This window comes from Cryptomeria japonica, chromosome 4 (assembly GCF_030272615.1).
Source record: "Cryptomeria japonica chromosome 4, Sugi_1.0, whole genome shotgun sequence".
Lineage (NCBI taxonomy): Eukaryota > Viridiplantae > Streptophyta > Pinopsida > Cupressales > Cupressaceae > Cryptomeria > Cryptomeria japonica.
In genome coordinates this window covers 417,780,391-417,800,760 of record NC_081408.1, presented here as the reverse complement: position 1 = coordinate 417,800,760, position 20,370 = coordinate 417,780,391, and positions in this window count along the sequence as shown.

The following is a 20,370-nucleotide window of genomic DNA, read 5'->3' as shown; positions in this document are numbered from 1 at the left end:
ACCATTTTCAATCATTTTAGCAAAAGAAGGAGGACATTTCATTATAAGATGGTAACTCATTTCACTAGCAAGGTTATCAATGAATATATTCATTTTCTCTTGATCGAGTACATCTCTTGGATACCTATTGAACATTAATTTTCATCATTGTAAAAAAACCATGAAAGATTCACCAGTCTTTTTCTTGACATTACATAGATCTATCATGGTTATCTCATTTCTTACATTGTAGGAGTATTGTGAGATAAATGTGTTCACAAGTTCTTCAAAAGATTTAATTTTAGATGGTAGTCTTGAGAACCATTCCATTGATTGTCCACTTAATCTTCTAGGGAATAGATGCATCATATAAGTTTCATCGTGTGCAAATTCCATACTCATGGTGCAAAATTCCCTAATGTGATCTTGAGGATCAGATTTTCCATCATATTTATCATATTTAAGGATTTCACAATGTTGTGGGAATGGTATCATGTTTAAACTTTTGTCAATGGATATGGGCAGATGTCCTCCAATGAATATTTCTTGGAACTCATTCCATTCTGCATATCTTGTATTTGTTGTTGTAAGGTTTGCATTTTTTGAATGAGAGTTAACAAAGGATTATCAATATGGATTCTTCTTGCATCCTCATAAGTTCTTCTTTCACCATGCTCTCTCCTTGTATCATCATGGTCTTTTCTAGTTCTATCTTGTCTTGTTTCTTCATGATTCACCCGATTTACATCTTGGTTATTTGGATCATCAGTGTTTTGATTGTTACTTGTCTCTACATCTTGTTTCAAACATTTTATGTTAAAGTCTTGTGGCAATTTAGCTCCTGATTTTGCCAACATTAGGATGTACTTTTCCTTTGTTTTTCCAATAAATTTTCCATTAGTTTGTCAAATTTATGATCTTGTTCTAGGTCTCTAATGGTGTTATTGATTGCTTCTTCATCAACATCTATGTATCCAAATTGATGAAACATTGGATTTTCCTCTTCCATTTGTTTTTGTTGTTTTCTGAATTGCTCGTATTGAGCTCTAGTCCAAAGTGGCATCTGATTGATTTGGACTTCTTAAGTTTTGATCTTCTAAAATGTCACTCAATAAGTGATCACTGGTTTAGGAAGATAAGCTTTGTTTATTTTACCACTATTAGTAGTGTGTTGTGATAAAGCGTCTTGTTGTTGAAAGGCACGTGCTTGCAAAAGTTCTTCGTCAAACTCCATTCCGTAACCACGTAAATAGTGACAAAAACGGTGTAGGAATGTCCTATGTTTTAACAAGATTTTGCAATTGATGTACAAGAATCTTGTCTTCTTCAAAGTAGCCTTATAACTAGGTTTTCTTTTCTTAAGGTGATATTTAAAAGTCATATAAGCATATGATGGTTTACAAGTTTGTTTGATTCCAATGTGAGTGCAATCTTTATTTTGATAAAACCTAGGTTCAAATAGGAATGATATATCCAATATAATGAACAAAGGTTGATATGATCAAGTTTCATGATAGAGAATTTGATGTATCCTGATGAGAAATTGATAACAATGTTGATCTTTTTGCACTTAAGATGGTTAAATCACTAACTTGTTGGATGTTTTATGCTTATGAAAACCTTTGGAAATAGCCTATTTGATTGATAACCTAATTATCTGCCTAGCTTGAAGACCTGTGATAGTTGAAGACAAATCTACTTGAAAAAGGGGTATATGAAAATGATATTGAAATTTTGGTGTCATATGTAGAAATACCCTTTGTTTCAGATGTGGGAAAACATTTGCGCTAGCCTATTTGTCAAAAGTGCTAACCTACGCAATAAAAGCGCTACTCTGTGTGATAAAAGCATTGCTCAGTGGTGTAAAAGTGTGGTTTCATGTTCAAAATCATTATGCCAATTATCAAATGCGTGATTCTAAGGGACAAATATGTTGTACTATTGTTTAAAAGCAGTATTTTTGTTGGTCAAAAGCATTTTTCTATGCAACAAATGCGTGCTTATGACAGTGTTAAAAACATTTTTTGATTTTTCTAGCAAGTTGTCGGATTTTTGCTCAATTCAAACTGATGATTTTTCAAGTTTTTGACCATTTTTAGAACGTTTTTGTAGACACAAAAGACACAATGTTTTGGAAATCAAAGTGCACAAGCAAGCACAAATCCTATGGCAGGCCGAGACAATAATTGTTGAATCTCACATGGGGATTCCCCCGAGGCTACGCTATTGAGAGCGGATATTTAGGTGTTTAACCCCACCGACTCCACCCTCGACACTCACTTCTCCCAAGCAACCAAGAACCAGTTTCCATGAAAACTCCCCATGGCAAACTTCATATCTCTACTAAGAACCATATGTGTGTGAGCCGCTTTAGAGGTCTGACCTCCTGCGCCAATAATTAGAAGGATTTTGGCAACCAATAAAAATGGTTTTTAGTAAGGGTTTTCAGTCATGTGGCCATACATGCGGCACTTTACACTCTATAAATATAGAAGGTTCCCAACCTATAGAGGTTACGCTCCATAGGGTTTATGGGGAAACATAGTGTCGGTATGAACAAATCAGCACATGTTGCCTATGACTTTCATCATAAACACAATTTATTTAGAGTGGATTGGCAGGACTCGGTATTAGCCCGTTTCCACTTGAGTCATTCCCCTCTCACTGGCCCCCTCAAGGCAGCTTCAGAAGGTAGGCCCTCTAAAGGTTACACATAGAGGAAATAGGTTTGGTTTTCTGATCACCATATGAGAATGAGAGCATACTCGCCTACTACTTCAACAGACACAGAAGACAAAGGTTTATTTTAAGCCTTCTAAGAATCTATGTGCAACTACTTTCAGGAAAACACCCAAATGCAAGTTGCATGTTGTTGATTAGTCTCCTAGTTAGACTAGATGAGCAAGATATGATGTTTTACTTCAAAACCCCTTAATTTAGCTAAGTGAGGAAGTACATGAAATTTTCTCAAAATGAACCCTGCACCCACAAATATCAGTAGTTATCAAATTCTTAAGTCTTGGACATTCGGACCTACAAAATTATTAGCTTTCAAATTATAAAAATTCAAATTTCACCCACTAACAGAATAGAAGCGCTAAAAAATGCAAAAGCACTATCCTAACGACCAAAAGCACTATCCTAGATGGCAAAAGCGCTATCCTGCGAGAATAAGACAGGATATTAGAAAGGTAAGTGTGAGGCCTGAGCCCCACTGTGTGCACCAAAAATATTGAGGCTAAAGTTGAACTCCAAAGAATTAACCTAAAACTTGTTAGTCCATCATAAAATATAAAAGAAAGCTACAGGAAAACTTAGCTTCAACCAATGAAACAACATGAAATAAAAATAAATAAAAGAGATTATACCTTCATGATTTATGTCTCAGTGTGTCCTAACTCCACTTTTCCTAGTTGCAGATGATTTTCTCTCAGACAAGCACTGGTAGCTTCCAAGATGGCATATGAAGAATGGGATAATGGTTAACTGATACTATGATATGCATATGCAAATGATTTAAGATAACATGATATTACGCTATGATAAATTCTAAAATTTCTATTTACTTCAAACTCAAACTCACGGATGCAAAATAAAGACTCCTAGAATGACTATAAGATTACCTATTAGTTTCAAAATTGCTTAGGAGACCTCTTTTTATAGATTTTTTAGTGCATGAGCTTAGGTGGCAGAGATCAACGATCATGATCGAATCTTTCAAATTGGATGGCTATGACTAAGAGGTTGAAGGTTGAGAGGAACGGGGAAGGAGAAGACAAGTGTCACTCATCTCGCCTTGACTGAGTTGAAGATTTGAGAGCATATAGGATAGTTGGAGAAGATGTAGGAATGAGAAGACAAGTGAACTCAAGTCCTCCTAAGATATAGGGATGTTAGAGAGATTACAGAAGAAGGTTAGGAAATATGTGTACATCCACAATATTTCATTTATTTTGGATATAGGAGATAAGTGGCTAATAATTTATTTTATTTTATTTTATTTTGTTGAATTAATTTACCCACATGATGGATGAGTTCACAAAGGAAAGATGAAGTGGAGATGGAAAGGTGAGTTGGAAAAGGGATTAAATAATTAAGAAATTATTTAATTAATGAGACTATAGGATAATAGATAGAGTAAAAATTAAATATTAGATATTTAATTAATTGATTGGAAGAAAAGGATATAATGAATTAATTGATAAAATGTTTCAATAAAATTAATTAATAGAAGAATATAAAATGAATTAAATAAATTAATCTTTTCAAATTAACTATTTAATAGAAGAATAATTATATTAAATATTTATTTAATTGCTCATAGCCAATTTTATGTGTATACAGGCATAACTAACAAGTGTCTCAACTGGCACTCCCCCTATTAGGAGCCTATCCAGGTTCCTGACCACTCGATCCTACCCCAAGATGACCCAGTGGTGCCTGGGGTGGAACCATAACTCCTCTACTGCTATTCAACTGAGTTGTCTATCTACTTAATCTACTTTGTGACATATAAGCATGATAACTAGGTGCTCTCTAACCCTTAGGAATGACCATCTCATAGTGTTGTTGATAGTACATCACCACTTGAGCAACATGAAAGAGTGTATTGTCATGTGAACATGTGGTACCACCTGGAGCAACATACTAATCAAAAGCATCTCAAGCTAACTGAGCCCTCTGAGTGGCATCATCATGCTCCACCTGCAATCTATCCCACTCTTGTCTTAGTCCATCCCACTTACCAATCAATCGATATGGCTCTCTCTTGGACCCAAGCTTCCTGCTCACGATGAAGGATAGCTCAGTCATCTTGTTAGATAGTTTAGATAATCGGAAGACAACTAAGAGGGGGGGTGAATCATTTGTCACAGATTACCGAAAGAGGTAGAAGTTTAAAACAACAATATTGGAACCCAAAACAATAATACCGAAATAGCAGTTAATCCAATTAAGCATATACAGTAATCATAGAATAAAAGTCATCCACACAACACCAAGATTTGTACATGGAAAACCCGGTAAAAGGAAAAACAATGGTGGGAATCCTACACACAGTTAGATAATAATTCTACAGTAAGTATGTGAATTTACAATGAAGGGGCCTGCACTTGCAAAAAGGCTAATAGCCTAGAGCACACTGCTCATCACAAAAGGAGTCTCACTGACTACATACAAATCCAGACTACAATCCAGAGAATTGTTGAACTACAAAAGATAGCATCTCCTATGCCTAAGTACAGTTCTGGTTAAGCTCAATACCAGAGGATTAAATCCTCTTCTAGACCCAATTCGATCTCCAATGATCAACGAACTCCTTTGCCTAAATGATATTAAATTATTCGCACATTACATTCCTTGACCATGACCTCTTACAATAACCATGATGATCTACAATGAGATCTTGCATCTTATTTATACAAACCCTCGACCATAAACAATCAGGTTGGCCACCAAATAATAAGCCAATTACATAATTACAAAAAATGTCAGCCTTAGACCAAACCAAATAATAACCAACACATAAGACATCTTGGAAATACAACAATAGGTACTATCCACACGTTGTTGGTATTATGGATGACTTTCATCATGTGTTGCATTGGTTTTGTCATCGATGTAAACACTTATCTTTTTGGAGGTCTACATTGTTGATTTGGCACTCTGGTTATATTGGTTTATTGTTGAACCGGCACATTGCGGTCCCGGTATGGATATTGGATTATGCACAGTCACTGGTATATGTTTCACCGGCAGGATATATGGTTCACCAACGTTGATGATGACTTGTTATCATCTAGAGATCATTTGGTTATGTCAAAAACATGGATTGGATGTTTGCATTTGATGTTTTTCTTAGTGGTTTGGTCGGGTTCACATATTTGTCTTAACCAACAGATAGGTCTAGGTTATGGACCAGTACAAGATATCATGTTCCAGATCAGCACGACACATTTTGGAAATGGTGTATTGATTGGATAATGTGTAAATGTATTGAGGCTGACATATTGTATTGCATCAAGACTTATTTTATAAATGTAATATCTTTAGGGAGCCGACCTAATCATGAGGTCTTAGGTTTTGTATAAATAATTGTAAGATCTTATTTGAAGATCATTATGAGTGTGTGTGAATATTGAAGATCATTGTGAAGAGAAAAAATAAGCAGATCCTTGTGTGAATCACACAGATATTATCTAAAGGTTGAAGGAAGGTTATGAAGGTGTTTGGAACTCATGGTCAGAGCTTAAACTGGTACTAAATCCAGCGTTGAAGATGCTATTTTTAAGTAGTACATTGTTATTGGATTTAACCATCCAATTGTAAGTGTGACTCCTATTTTGTGATTGAGCATTGAGCTCTAGGTTGTTGGCCTTTCTGCATCTACAGACCCCATTATTGTATACACTTACTATCTACAGTAGTATCATCTGATTGTGGGTAAGGTTTCCCACCATGGTTTTTCCCCTTATAGGGTTTCCACGTCAAAATCTATGTGTCATGTGTTGTGGATGTGTCTTTCTTTTTGTTTCATGCACTAAGTTATACCGGTAATACTATAACTATTAATTTGTTTTACCTGCACTAAGTTTTAAGTTGGAATAATTTGTTTTGGGTTATAATTTATTGACAACTGATTCACCCTCCCCCCTCTCAGTCCTTCCCGGTTCCTAACAATTGGTATCAGAGCCTAGTCCTCTTTTTGCATAAGCCTAACAACTGGAGGAGATCCTATGGCAGCAAATATCTTCAGGAAAGACAGTCCTAATCTTGATGGAACTAACTATGGTATATGGAAGATCAGAATGGAAACACATTTGAACTGCATTGGAAGAGATACATGGGATGTTACAAAGAATGGCTATGTTGGTCCTACTCTGAATAACCCTCATCCACCAAAATTGGCTAAAGACTTGGAGAATGATTGCAAAGCAAGAGAAGCACTTCTAAGCGCATTATCAAATTAGCAAATCATGGGATTATCAGACAGATCTACTGCAAAAGCTATTTGGGATAAACTGGAAACATTGAATGAAGGAGATACCACTGTCAAAATTGCAAAACTGGAATGTTACCAGGTCAAGTATAAAAATTTAAAAATGGAAGAAGATGAAAGAATTTCTGCATTTATGGAAAGAGTTAATGAAATTGTTTTAGAAATACAATGTTGTGGAGGATCTTTAAGTGAAGATGAAATTGTTTCTAGCTTTTTAAGAGCTTTGCCACTGGCTTACAAAATGAAAGTGACATCTATTAATGAGTTGAGAACAATGCCTAATACATCAATTTCTAGAGATACTTTGGTTGGAAAACTTTTATCGTTTGAGCTTGAAGAGTTTGGTCATGTTGCTACAGTCAAAATTGATATAGCTTTCAAAGCATCATCATCATCATCATCATCATCTAAAAAATATGATTGGAAAGTGCTTTATGCAAAAGAACTTGAAGATATCAAAAGAGAAAATAAATAACTTGAAGCACTATTTGCAAGGAAGATACCTAAAGGTCCAACGGGAAGTAAGTATGAAGGTAAAGCACCTCTCAAATGTTTTAATTGCAATAAAGTTGGTCATATGGCATCTAGGTGTCCTGAAAGACATGCAAGACTAAGGGAGGAAGCAAAAAGAACATATAAACCTAACCCTGAATATCAGAGATATAGATTTAAGAAAAATAGAGATAAGTCATGTTACTATGCAGATGAAGATGTTATAGATGATTCAGATGAAGATCCAGTAAATAATGGATGGTCATTTGTTGCAATAAAAGAAGATCAACTGGCACCTATTGTCGAACCGGTAGAGCAGGCATTAGCAGCAAAAATTGAAGAAAAGGATGAATGGATCATTGATAGCGGTTGCTCGCATCATATGACTGGTGATAAAAGAAAATTCTTATCATTTCAGGAAATTCATGGAGATCTAGTAAGATTTGGAGATGATAAAGCTTGTTTAATCAAAGGAAGAGACACTATATCTTTGGATGGTAAGCACAATACTAACAATGTTTATTATGTTGAAGGTTTAAAGCATAATCTTTTGAGTGTTGGTCAGTTAATGGAAAAAGGATTTCAGTTACAATTCAAGAATGGAAAATGCAAAATCATAAACAGAACTAGATTAGAGATTGCAATCAATAATCAGACTAAAGGTAATATCTTTCATTTGAATACCAGTGATAAGACATGTAGGTGAAACTGGTAAGACCCCTTATGAAATATGGTTTGGTCATACTCCTACTCTTAAATATTTCAGAATATTTGGAAGCAAATGCTATATTAGGAGAGATGAGTCTATTGGAAAATTTGATCCTAGAAGTGATGAAGGAATATTTCTTGGTTACTCAACTAGAAGCAAGGCATATAGATGTTATAACAAAAGATTGTAGAAATTCATTGAAAGTACTAATGTCAAGATAGATGAATATTTTAGAGGAGAATCAAGATTTGTAGGTTCTGAATCGATAGTAGAAATTATTATAACTAAATCGGCACAGATTGCACCGGAACGGCATGAAGAACAAGTCACACCGACATCATCAGAAAACTCAATTGTGACTGAAGGACAACAACATGTGAGTGGAAATCTGATTAAACCCAGGTATGTAAGATTGAATCATTCAGAAAATTAGATAATTGGAAATAAAAATCAAGGTGTTATGACTAGAGGAAGATTGGCAAATGAAGAGGTATGTTTAATTTCTCAAGTTGAACCAGCATTAGTTGTTGAATCATGTCAGCATAAACATTGGATAAAAGCAATGGAAGATGAATTAGAACATATTGAAAAGAATAATACTTGGACATTAGTTCCCCGGCCTAAAGACAAAAATGTAATTGGAACTAAATGGACATTTAGAAACAAATTAATGAGGATGGTGAAGTAATCCGAAACAAAGCAAGATTACTTTGTAAAGGTTATTCTCAGAAAGAAGGAATTGATTATAATGAAACCTTTGCACCGGTAGCCAGAATTGAAGCAGTAAGGTTGTTTCTTGCATTTGCAGCTCACAAGAACTATAAGGTTTATCAAATGGATGTAAAATATGCATTTTTTAATGGAGTTCTTGAAGAAGAAGTTTGCATTGAACAGCCTAATGGATTTTCATTAACAGATGATAAGGATATGGTTTGCAGGTTAAGGAAAGCTTTATATGGATTGAAGCAAGCTCCCAAAGCTTGGTATGCTAGACTAGATAAATATCTTCTAAAGCCTGGTTACACAAAAGGTAATGTTGATAGTAATTTGTATTACAAAATTACCAATGATGACATTTTGGTTATTGAAGTATTTGTGGATGATATCATTTTTGGAGGAGAAGAAGAGTTATGTAAAGACTTTGCTAGCAAGATACAGGAAGAGTTTAAAATGTCTATGATTGGAGAGATAAAAAAAATTCTAGGTTTGCAGATTTCACAAACAGATAAAGGTATATTCATATGTCAAACAAAATACTTGAAGGAACTCTTGAAGAAATTTGGTATGGAAAACTCCAAACCGGTAAGCACTCTCATGACTACAACTGATAAATTGACATTAAAGGATGATTCAGCTCCTATAAATCTGACAAGGTACAAATCTATGATTGAAGGATTACTGTATTTGACACAAACCAGACCTGATATAATGAATGCAGTGTGTATTATTTCAAGATTTAAAAGCAATCCTAAAGAAAATCATGAAACGACAGTAAAAAGGATTTTCTGGTACCTACAAGGCACAACAAATCTTGGTATATGGTATCCTAAGGATGAAAATTTTGAGTTATGTGCATACATAGATGCTAATTGGGCAAGTGATGTGGATGACAAAAAGAGTACCATTGGCAGTGCATTCTTTCTTGGCAGAAGATGAATTTCATGGATCATCAAGAAGCAGACTTGTACATCATTATCTATAGCAGAAGCAGAATATGTTGCAGCAACAACTAATTGCACTCGGGTATTATGGATCAAGCAAATGTTGAAGGATATCAAGGTAAAATGCAAAGAACCGGTAATTATTTACTGTGATAACTCAACAATAATAGATATATCAAATAATCTAGTATTTCACTCTAAAACAAAGCATGTTTCTATTAAGTATAATTTTCTGAAAGAAAATGTTGAAGCAAATGAAGTGAGATTGGTTAATCTAAATACTAAAGAGCAAATTGCAGATATCTTTACAAACCCTTTGCCTAAGGAAACATTTGAATAGCTTAGAGAGCAGCTTGGGGTAATTTCCCCACTGGTAGGGACTTGAATGATGAAGATTGGCATCAAACCGGCAGGGACTAACAGAAAAAAAAAATTTCTAGCTTTGATGAAGGAGAGCTATTGCTCAGGGGGAGTAGTTAGTTGTATATTATGTTTTGATTCTTAAATGCTTTGGCATTTGATGTCAAAGGGGGAGAGATATCTATGGAAAAACATTATAGTTTGAAGATTGGGGAGAGATGTATTCTTGGAGAGATGTATTTTGGTTTTGGTTATATTGTTTTTTTTTTTGGTACAGAACTTAGCATTGATCTATTTTGGGAGATTGTTGGTATTTGGCACTTAGATGTTTTTCCATCTAGTATTGCCATCAATGCCAAAGGGGGAGATTGTTGGTATTATGGATGACTTCATCATGTGTTGCATTGGTTTTGTCACTGATGTCAACACTTATCTTTATGAAGGTTTACATTGTTGATTTGGCACTCTAGTTATATTGGTTTATTGTTGAACCGGTACATTGTGGTCCTCGTATGGATATTGGCTTATGCACAGTCACTGGTATATGTTTCATCGGCAGGATATATGGTTCACTGCAATTGATGATGACTTGTTATCATCTAGAGATTATTTTGTTATGTCAAAAACATGGATTGGATGTTTGCATTTTGTGTTTTGCTTAGTGGTCTGATCGGATTGACATATTTGCCTTAATCGGCAGATAGGTCTAGGTTATAGACCAGTACAAGATATCATGTTCCAGATCAGCACGACACATTTTGGAAATGGTTTATTGATTGGATAATGTGTAAATGTATTGAGGCTGACATATTGTATTGCATCAAGACTTATTTTGTAAATGTAATATCTTTAGGGACCTGACCTAATCATGAGGTCTTAGGTTTTGTATAAATAATTGTGAGATCTTATTTGAAGATCATTATGAGTGTGTGCAAATATTGAAGATCATTGTGAAGAGCAAAAATAAGCAGATCCTTGTGCGAATCATGCAAATATTATCAGAAGGTTGAAGGATGGTTATGAAGGTGTTTGGCACTCATGGTCAGAGCTTAAACTGGTACTGAATCCAGCATTGAAGATGCTATTTTTAAGCAGTAAATTGTTATTGGATTTAAACATCCAATTGTAGTCAGTGTGACTCCTATTTTGTGATTGAGCAGTGAGCTCTAGGTGATTGGCCTTTCTGCATGTACAGACCTCATTATTGTATACACTTACTATCTACAGTAGTATCATCTGATTGTGTGTAAGGTTTCCCATCTTGGTTTTTCCCCTTACAAGGTTTCCACGTCAAAATCTCTATGTCATGTGTTGTGGATGTATTTTGCTTTCTGTTTCATGCATTAAGTTATACCGGTAATACTATAACTGTTAATCTGTTTTACAGGCACTAAGTTTTAAGTTGGAATAATTTGTTTTGGGTTATAATTTATTGACAACTGATTCACCCCCCTCTCAGTTGTCCTTTTTGGTTCCTAACACATCTTACATAAATGTCAGTCCATAACCTAGATCAACTAGGACCAAGTATAGGTCCACATGCTTCAGCAATGATCTCCAAATTCCAAGTCTCGAATATGATCACCAACATCCTGAAACTCTATCAGAAGCTGCACCAACACCAATTATGCAACGCATCAAAAGATCTCCACCAAAAGCTCTGTCGATGAAACCCTCGCCGAAACCAGAAACCAATCTTCATAGCAAGTAGGATAGCATCCAATTACCAGACCAAAATCAACTGACCAAATATGAGTATGAGCATTATGAACAAGTCAATTCCAACACTAGATTATACCAAAGTCAACCAGATCATGTCGGATCCAAGTTAACCAAAAACTACTCAACCTACCGAGACCATAAGGGTGTCAGTAAAGCATCCAAATAGCTAGTGTTGACATCAATGACAAAACATCAATGCAACACATAATCAATTCCACCAAATGGCCAACACATCTCTCCTATGTTGTTGTTCCTTGGCTAGAGTATCTTGTAAGCTAATGATTTGTGCCCTCATAACTTGTGTGTCATCACCCAAGGCAACATCCTATTCAGTGGGTGAATCCTCAAGCTCAAGCATGTCAGTATCATAAATACTATCCTCTATGCCCTCATCACTTGATGATCCTGATGCAGAATCATCAACCCCGCTGGCTGATTTCATTTCTCCACCGATGTTTATCTCCTTCTCACCTCCATCCTCATCTTTGTCATGCTCACCTCCCTCCTCATCCTCATCTCCCTCTCTTACAACAGCAGTGGTCTTCACTATAGCGCCTCCATCCCCACCACCTCCCCCATTCTCATCCCCACCTTCTACCTCTCCATCTCCATCTCTCCTCCTATGCCATCTAGGTCTCCTACCTATCTATGGTGAAATAGGCACTATAAGATTATTCAAAGGAATAGGAGGATGTCTTTCCCACCATGCATCATACTAAGGAGTAGTCCTAGGATCAGCAACTCCTACTCCCCAACCCCACTGCACAAGTCTCAAAGAGTCAAACTCTGTGAATACAACATGAGCCTCTATACAAGCCCCCTAATCTAATACCTCACAAGCGGTATGAGCAAAATAGGTCGTAACATCAAGAACATTGTATACCTCACCAAACTATCTCAAAACTCAGCCTGGCAGATGTAACTCAATAATCCGTTGTGCCTAGACCATCCTACCAATAAGATATCATTGCTACTACAAAACGGAAGGTACTATGCATTGTTATCCAAACTGGGGCAATCCAAGTAAGGCCTCCATATGAAATGTTGTATCATATCTATAGCATGCTTCCAATATAGGGCATTAATTATACCCCTATGCCTGATTGCACCTAAATATCTATAAGCATAAGGCTCCTCAACCTATAATTGAACATGAATAACCAGCCAAAAAATGGCAATATGCTCCCAAGCCCAAACCTAGAGGAGCGTAACACCGCAACTAATGGATCTCTATGTGGAATAAACAACTGAATGCATCTGGTGATATAGCATAGCTAAAACATGTGAAACCCATGCATAAACTTGCATGTCAACAGTCATGCCTAATAATACTTGACCCCATCCTACCAGGAATCTGTGGCATCATCTATCAGGAACCCAAGGACCTACTATAATGCTACATAGTACAATAGTCAAATCATCATAATCTACACTAAGTCAATCCCATCCAATCTCATAAGCACTATCCATGTGTAAATCTTCCTCATCACACTCAAAGAGCTCACATAGTGCATCAACCCCTACTCGATGATCATATACGACTCTCTCTCCATGAATAGGAATATGAAGAATATACCATATATCCTCAAGAGTGACAAATGACTCACCTATTAGCAAATGGAAAGCGCAAGTCTTTGAGTGTCATCTCTTGACTGGTGCAATGATTAGGCCCCTATTGGTCGTAACCTTAGGAAGGTGAAGTACATGATATAGACCCATGTGACGAATCAAGGCAATATCCTCCGGAAGCAAGTGTGTTTGCAATGAGAGCTCACTAGGCCTATTATGCCTAGTACCAAGAACAAGAAACATCTCCTAGATGAAAAATGTCAAAATATCAATCACTCAAAGCCTTATGATTAAAAATTCCAATCAAACAAATCAAAATTTTGCCAAAATTATTGAATGCGAAATTGATATAACTTTTGCAATACAAATACTACTTATATGAAATCCAAAGTAGGCATGCGACATCTATATGACTTATGCAATATCCTATATACTTATGTGAAAATGAAAGTCTTATGCAAAATGCAAATAACTCATGTGATACTTTTATACGAATACGACACAAAATAAACTCATGCGCAATTGAAAACACGTATGCGAAAATTTTGAAGCACTAATGCAAAATAGTTAAAAAATAATGCCTCTGGCAAATTTTGGAAAAATCTCGAAAATAAGCAAAAAACGAACATAAATTTTGGATAACTCACTGTGCCTCCTATGCCAGGTGGATGATGTTATGATCGGACCAGCTTTGACAAGTGTTGTCGCCCTCCAAAGCCAAATATTGCACTCAAATCGCTCGCAGAAAGCTCGAAAATCACTCTGGAAGCTATGAACTCGGAAGAATGTAAATGAGCCAAATGAGGGTTGGAATTTCTATTTATAGCCCAAAATTAAGGTTTTTCCATCCAAAATGGTCATGGTCCCCCTGAACTTTGAATCACTTGTAGGTCAGTCAATTCACCTCAAAATCACGCGAAATTTGAAACTATTACTCACTAGGATAGTATCGTTAAATTGGTCTCAATTCTATAATTTTTCAACCAATTTTCTGAGGGGGCATATTTACATGCTAACGTCGTTCGGGCACACTAGGGTAAAAAAAAAATTCATTTTCTTTGAAACAACATCATTCCAATAGTGTCTCAAAGAGGGGCAAATGTAGACACCTAAAAATGTCTCATCGCTAATATGCTAATTTATTCATCTTTATTAGTTAAATAATTATTTTATTAAGCTAATTAAAATCTTCTAAACTAATTCAATCATCACATTTCATCATTACTAATTATTCAATTTCTTATCATTGTCATTTGATCATTTAAGCTTCTTTCTTATTATTAATTAAATATTTATTAGTAAATTAGTTTCGGATTAACAGCTTTAATTAAATAATCTTTATTATTTAATTAAATTCAATTTCTAATAATTAAATAATTTCTTTAAATTATTTAATTAACTAATTCATTCTTTTTGAATATTCAAAATTCAGATCCACAAATTCTAATTTCAAATAAATGTACATTTCAATTTCATGATTCAAAAGTCCAAATTCAAATCAAATGCAAATCAAAATTGAATTTGAAATCAATTTCCTACAGCATATGCTCGAATTTTGACTGATTAATCAATTCAGTTATCTCACCAGTTAACTCAATTAACTTCTCAATCACCTTTTCTAACTCCAAATCATCTTTTTCTAACAATGCAATCAAATTAGTTAACTCGGTTAACTAATCAATCTATCTAGTCATCTAATCAATCTATTCACTTGACTCAATCAATCAAATGAGTTTATCTCTCAATCAATTCAGTTCAATTATCAATTAGCTTTTTAGCTCACTTTAGTTCCACCTCTCAATCAATCTCCATCCACAATCTATAAATTGAGCATCAATTCTCCATTTTCAATTATCATGAACTTCAAATTCTTGTGTCAATCTTATGCAAGTTAGAAGCATAATATCTGAGAACCATCATACCACAAGAAGCAGAATAACAATAGAAGTGACTTGTGTCTATGAAATAGGGAGCTTTTATTGAATTTATCTATAGCCTTATTGTTTTGATTTCATGGTTTCATTGATGTTTTGGAATTCGTTGATTAGTTAAGAAATCATGATTTCCTTTCAATCCGATTAGCAACGTTGAATTTTGAAGTAACACATTTGGTGAACCCAATGTGAACCTACAACAAATTAAAATTTCTTTCTATTTTTTTGTGTTTTTTACAGATATAGCATACAAATTTTTGCAATTGCACATAAGTTTTTGCATGTGTATGAACAGTATTTTATATGCATTCAGATGTTATTTCGCATACGTTGAGATGGGGTTTTGCATGTTAGCATCAACAAAGAAGGAATACTGAGAGGGGGGATGAATCAATCTTTACTGGATACACAAACTTAACCACAAAAACAAATCTGATAAACTGTAACAATAACAAGGATAAACAAATTGAGAGCACAACACACAACACCAAGATTTTGATGTGGAAAACCTGGTTAAGAGAAAAACCACGGTGGGAATCTACCCATAGTAAGATGATACTCTGCAATAGTATGTGAAAATATTGCAATGGGGAATGCATGCGCATTTAGGCATACTGCCTAGAGCTCACTGCTCAAAAGATAGTGGCCCGGAAGGCTACAACCCTCAAGGAAGTCTCACTGACTTACAATAAGATTCGGACTACGATCCGAAAGAAATGAACTAAAAGAATAGCATCTCCAAATGCCTGATTACAGTTCTAGTTAAGCACAGTTGTTTGCTCTGCAACACCAATCTCTCCTCAATTTCAACATTGAAGGATAAATCTCTTGTTCTCACATAAACCTCTCTCTGATAATGCAAACATAACATCGACACTTAAATTACATGAGTATGTCACCTATATATACAATTAGTCAACCTTGACAACAAGGTTGGCTAAACCCTCAACCCTTAATTACAAAATTACATCACACGATACAAAGATAGATCACCGGATCAATATAATGAATTCAATAGCATAACATGGACCTAAATCAAATTCCCAAATGCTCAACTCCACCGGAAATCATGCCAAGATCAACCTTAACACCACCAAAAAACCGCATAACATGAAAATCATCACCGGTTGATGCAAACGACCAAAAAATTGCATGATCAATGCAGAACATAAAAACAAATAGGACACAACTAGGAAACACCAGCAAGAACGTTAGAATCATCGGGAACAACTGCACCAACACCACTTATCAAATCTTCATTGATCAACATCTGAAAGCTCAAGAACATAACCAATCAGCAACTGACATGAAGAAAGATAACTTGTGGAGCACCAAATCATGATCCATCTTAACTGAATATACACAAGACCATCCCAAGAAATATCCTGAAAACTCAACACAAGAGCTGATCACAACGGAATATACCAGAGGAAATACTGAACTCTGCAAAATAGTGATCAGCAAAACAACACTACAAGCCGGATCATAAGATATTCCCAATCAACAATCAACAGAGCAATACACAAGAATATGTTGACATCAATGAAAACAACATATCCTATTAGCAGCAATGACCAACCATATCCAAAAATCTCCCCCTTTGGCATTGATGGAAACATACGAATGTGAAAAACAATCAATGCAAAGAAAGAAGATGTCTCCAACAAACTCCCCCTAAGATCAGGTTATATAAAGCAGTTTTTCATATGATCTCTCTCCCCCTTTGATAGCAATGCCAAAGATCTCAAAACAAAAAACCAAACTTACTCTCCCCCTTAGAATATGAAACATGAATCACTCTCCCCAAAGCACAGACTACTCCAGCAGAGGAGCAGTACTAACTCACCAATCCGGATAAAAGGATAAGAGTGTGAAGTCCACTGGATTGATACAATTTATTGCATCTAGTTCTCATCGGGAGGGGTGGATACCCCTAACTTGTCTCTCAAATAGACAAATGTATCTATAGGCAAAAGCTTAGTGAAAATATCAGCTATATGTTCCTTTGTGGATACATACTCCAGTTTCACCTTCTCTTCACTGACTTACTCTATCAAGTAATGATATTTGATTAACACATGCTTATTCTTTGAAGGTTGCACCAGATTCTTTGACATGTTAATAGCACTGGAATTATCACATTATATAACTGTAGGCTCATCATAAATGACTATAATATCTTTCAGCATTTGCTTCATCCAAACTACTTGAGTGCAATTACTAGCAGCAGCAAAGTACTCAGCTTTAGTAGTAGATAAGGAAACTGAATCTTGTTTCTTACTAGCCCATGAAACCAACTTTTTACCCAAAAAGAATGCTCCACCAGTAATGCTTTTCCGGTCATCAACATCACCAGCCCAATTTGCATCAGTGTAGGCACATAGCATGAAATCATCATTCCTCAGATACCATAAACCATAATTCACAATTCCTTTCAAGTATCTAAATATCCTCTTCACAATAGTGACATGACTCCTTTTTGGATCATCTTGATATCTAGCAGCCATGCACACAACATGGATAATGTACAACCTAGTTTGAGTAAGATATAGCAGTCCACCAACCATAGATATGTACAAGCTATTATTAGCTTTCAAAGATTCATCATTCTTAGACAATTTACAACCAGTCACCATAGGAGTTCGAACCAGTTTGGAGTCATCTAACCCAAACTTCTTCAGCAATTCCTTCACATACTTAGTTCGAGATATGAATATACATTTTCCAGTCTGTGAAATTTACAATCCTAAGAAGAATTCCATCTCACCTATCATAGACATCTCAAATTCTTTCTGCATATCACCGAAAAACTTCATACTCAAGTCATCATCACCTCCAAAGATAATATCATCAACCAAGATTTCAACAATCAATATGTTATCATTTTCTATCTTAAAGTACAGGTTACTGTCAGTAGCACCTTTACTAAATCCTAAATTCAACAAATATTTATCTAGTCTAGCATACCAAGCTCTAGGGGCTTGCTTCAGTCCATAAAGGGCTTTCTTCAGTCTGCATACCATGTCTCCATCATCTGACAATTAAAATCCATGAGGTTGCTCAATGTAGACTTCTTCCTCAAGATCACCATTCAAAAAGGCAAATTTGACATCCATATGATATACCTTGAAATCTTTATAAGTAGCATAAGCAAGCAACGATCTAACAGCTTCAAGTCTGGCCACCGTAGCAAAAGTCTCCTCATAATCAATTCCCTCTTTCTAAGAATATCCTTTGTAAACCAATCTAGCTTTATATCAGACAACTTCACTGTCTTCAACATTCTTATCTTTAGATCTAGGCAGAGGTTCCCAAGTATTATTCTTTTCAATATGATCTAGTTCTTCTTCCATAGCTCTCATCAAATTTTCATCTTTGCAAGCTTTAGCAACATCTTTAGGTTCAACTTTAGAAAGAAAGCATACTTCTTCAATAGCTTACCTTCTTCTAGTCATTACACCTTTATTCTTATCACCAATAATCTGATTTTCAGAATGATTCAGTTTTATATACCTCAGAGTCTTCTGATTATTCAGATTATCAGCTTCCTGCATTTCTTCACCAACAATAGCAACATCCAGATTAACAGTCTCTATCGGATCATTCTGCTTAGGTTCTTCAGTCTGAACAAGATTTAAAACAATATGTTGTTCATCATCGTAATCACATACTCTGATCACTTTCCCAAGGTTCTCATCCACCTTCACATTTGCACTCTCCACTATCTTTCTCAGTCTCTTGTTGTAGCACCAGTAGGCTTTGCTCTTTTTCGAATATCCCAGGAAAATTCTTTCATCACTTCTAACATCAAACTTTCCTATATTCTCATCTCTCTTGATATAACATTTACTACCAAATACTCTGAAATATCTCATAGTAGGAACATGACCAAACCATAGCTCATAAGGGCTCTTATCGGTATCACTTTTGATGTGAACTATGTTGAATATGTAAACAACAGTGCTAATGGATTCTCTCCAGTAAATCTTTGGAACATTCCCTTCAATCAGCATAGTCCTTGCAGCATCGAAGATAGTTTTTTTCTTCCTTTCAACAACTCCATTCTGCTAATGGGTTCTAGGAGCAGATAATTATTTTTTAATCCCATACTTCTCACATAATGAATTGAACTCACCAAAACAAAATTCTCCACCTCTATCAAATCTTAAACACTTCACCTTCAATCCAAATTCAGTCTCAACCTTTCCTTTGAATATCTTGAATTTGTCCAATGCTTCCGATTTCTCCTTCAAATAGACAACCCACATCATCCTGGAATAATCATCAATTAGCAGCATAAAATATCTATCACCCTGCACACTTCTAACATCTGTAGGTCCACATAGGTCAATATGCACAAGATCTAGCAATACATTTGAGGTATATTATTTCCTCTTGAAATGAATCCTTGTTTAATTACCCAACTGACATTCCTTACATACTGGATTAGCAGGCTTAACAATCTTAGGTGGATCTCTAATAGCTTGTATAGAACTGATCTTAATCATTGAATCAAAATTTATGTGACACATTCTCCTATGCCACAATCAACTCTCATCGATCTAAGCAATCAAACAACTTTTCTCACTAGCATTCAAATGAAAAATGTTACCTTTAGTCTTAGTTCCAAATACAATCTCTATACCGGAGGCATTTAAGATCTTGCATTTTCCATCCTTGAATTGTAGATCATAACTTTATCAACCATATGTCCAACACTCAAAAGATTATGCTTCAAACCTTCAACATACAAGACATCATCAGTTTTATGCTTACCATCAAAAGAAATAGAACCTCTCCCACAGATCACATAGGCTTTGTCATCTCCAAATCTAACTATTCCACCATCATATCTTTCCATACTCACAAATTTGCTTTTATTACCGATCATATGATGTGAACAACCACTATCAATTACCCATTCATCTTTCTCTTCAACTTTAGCAG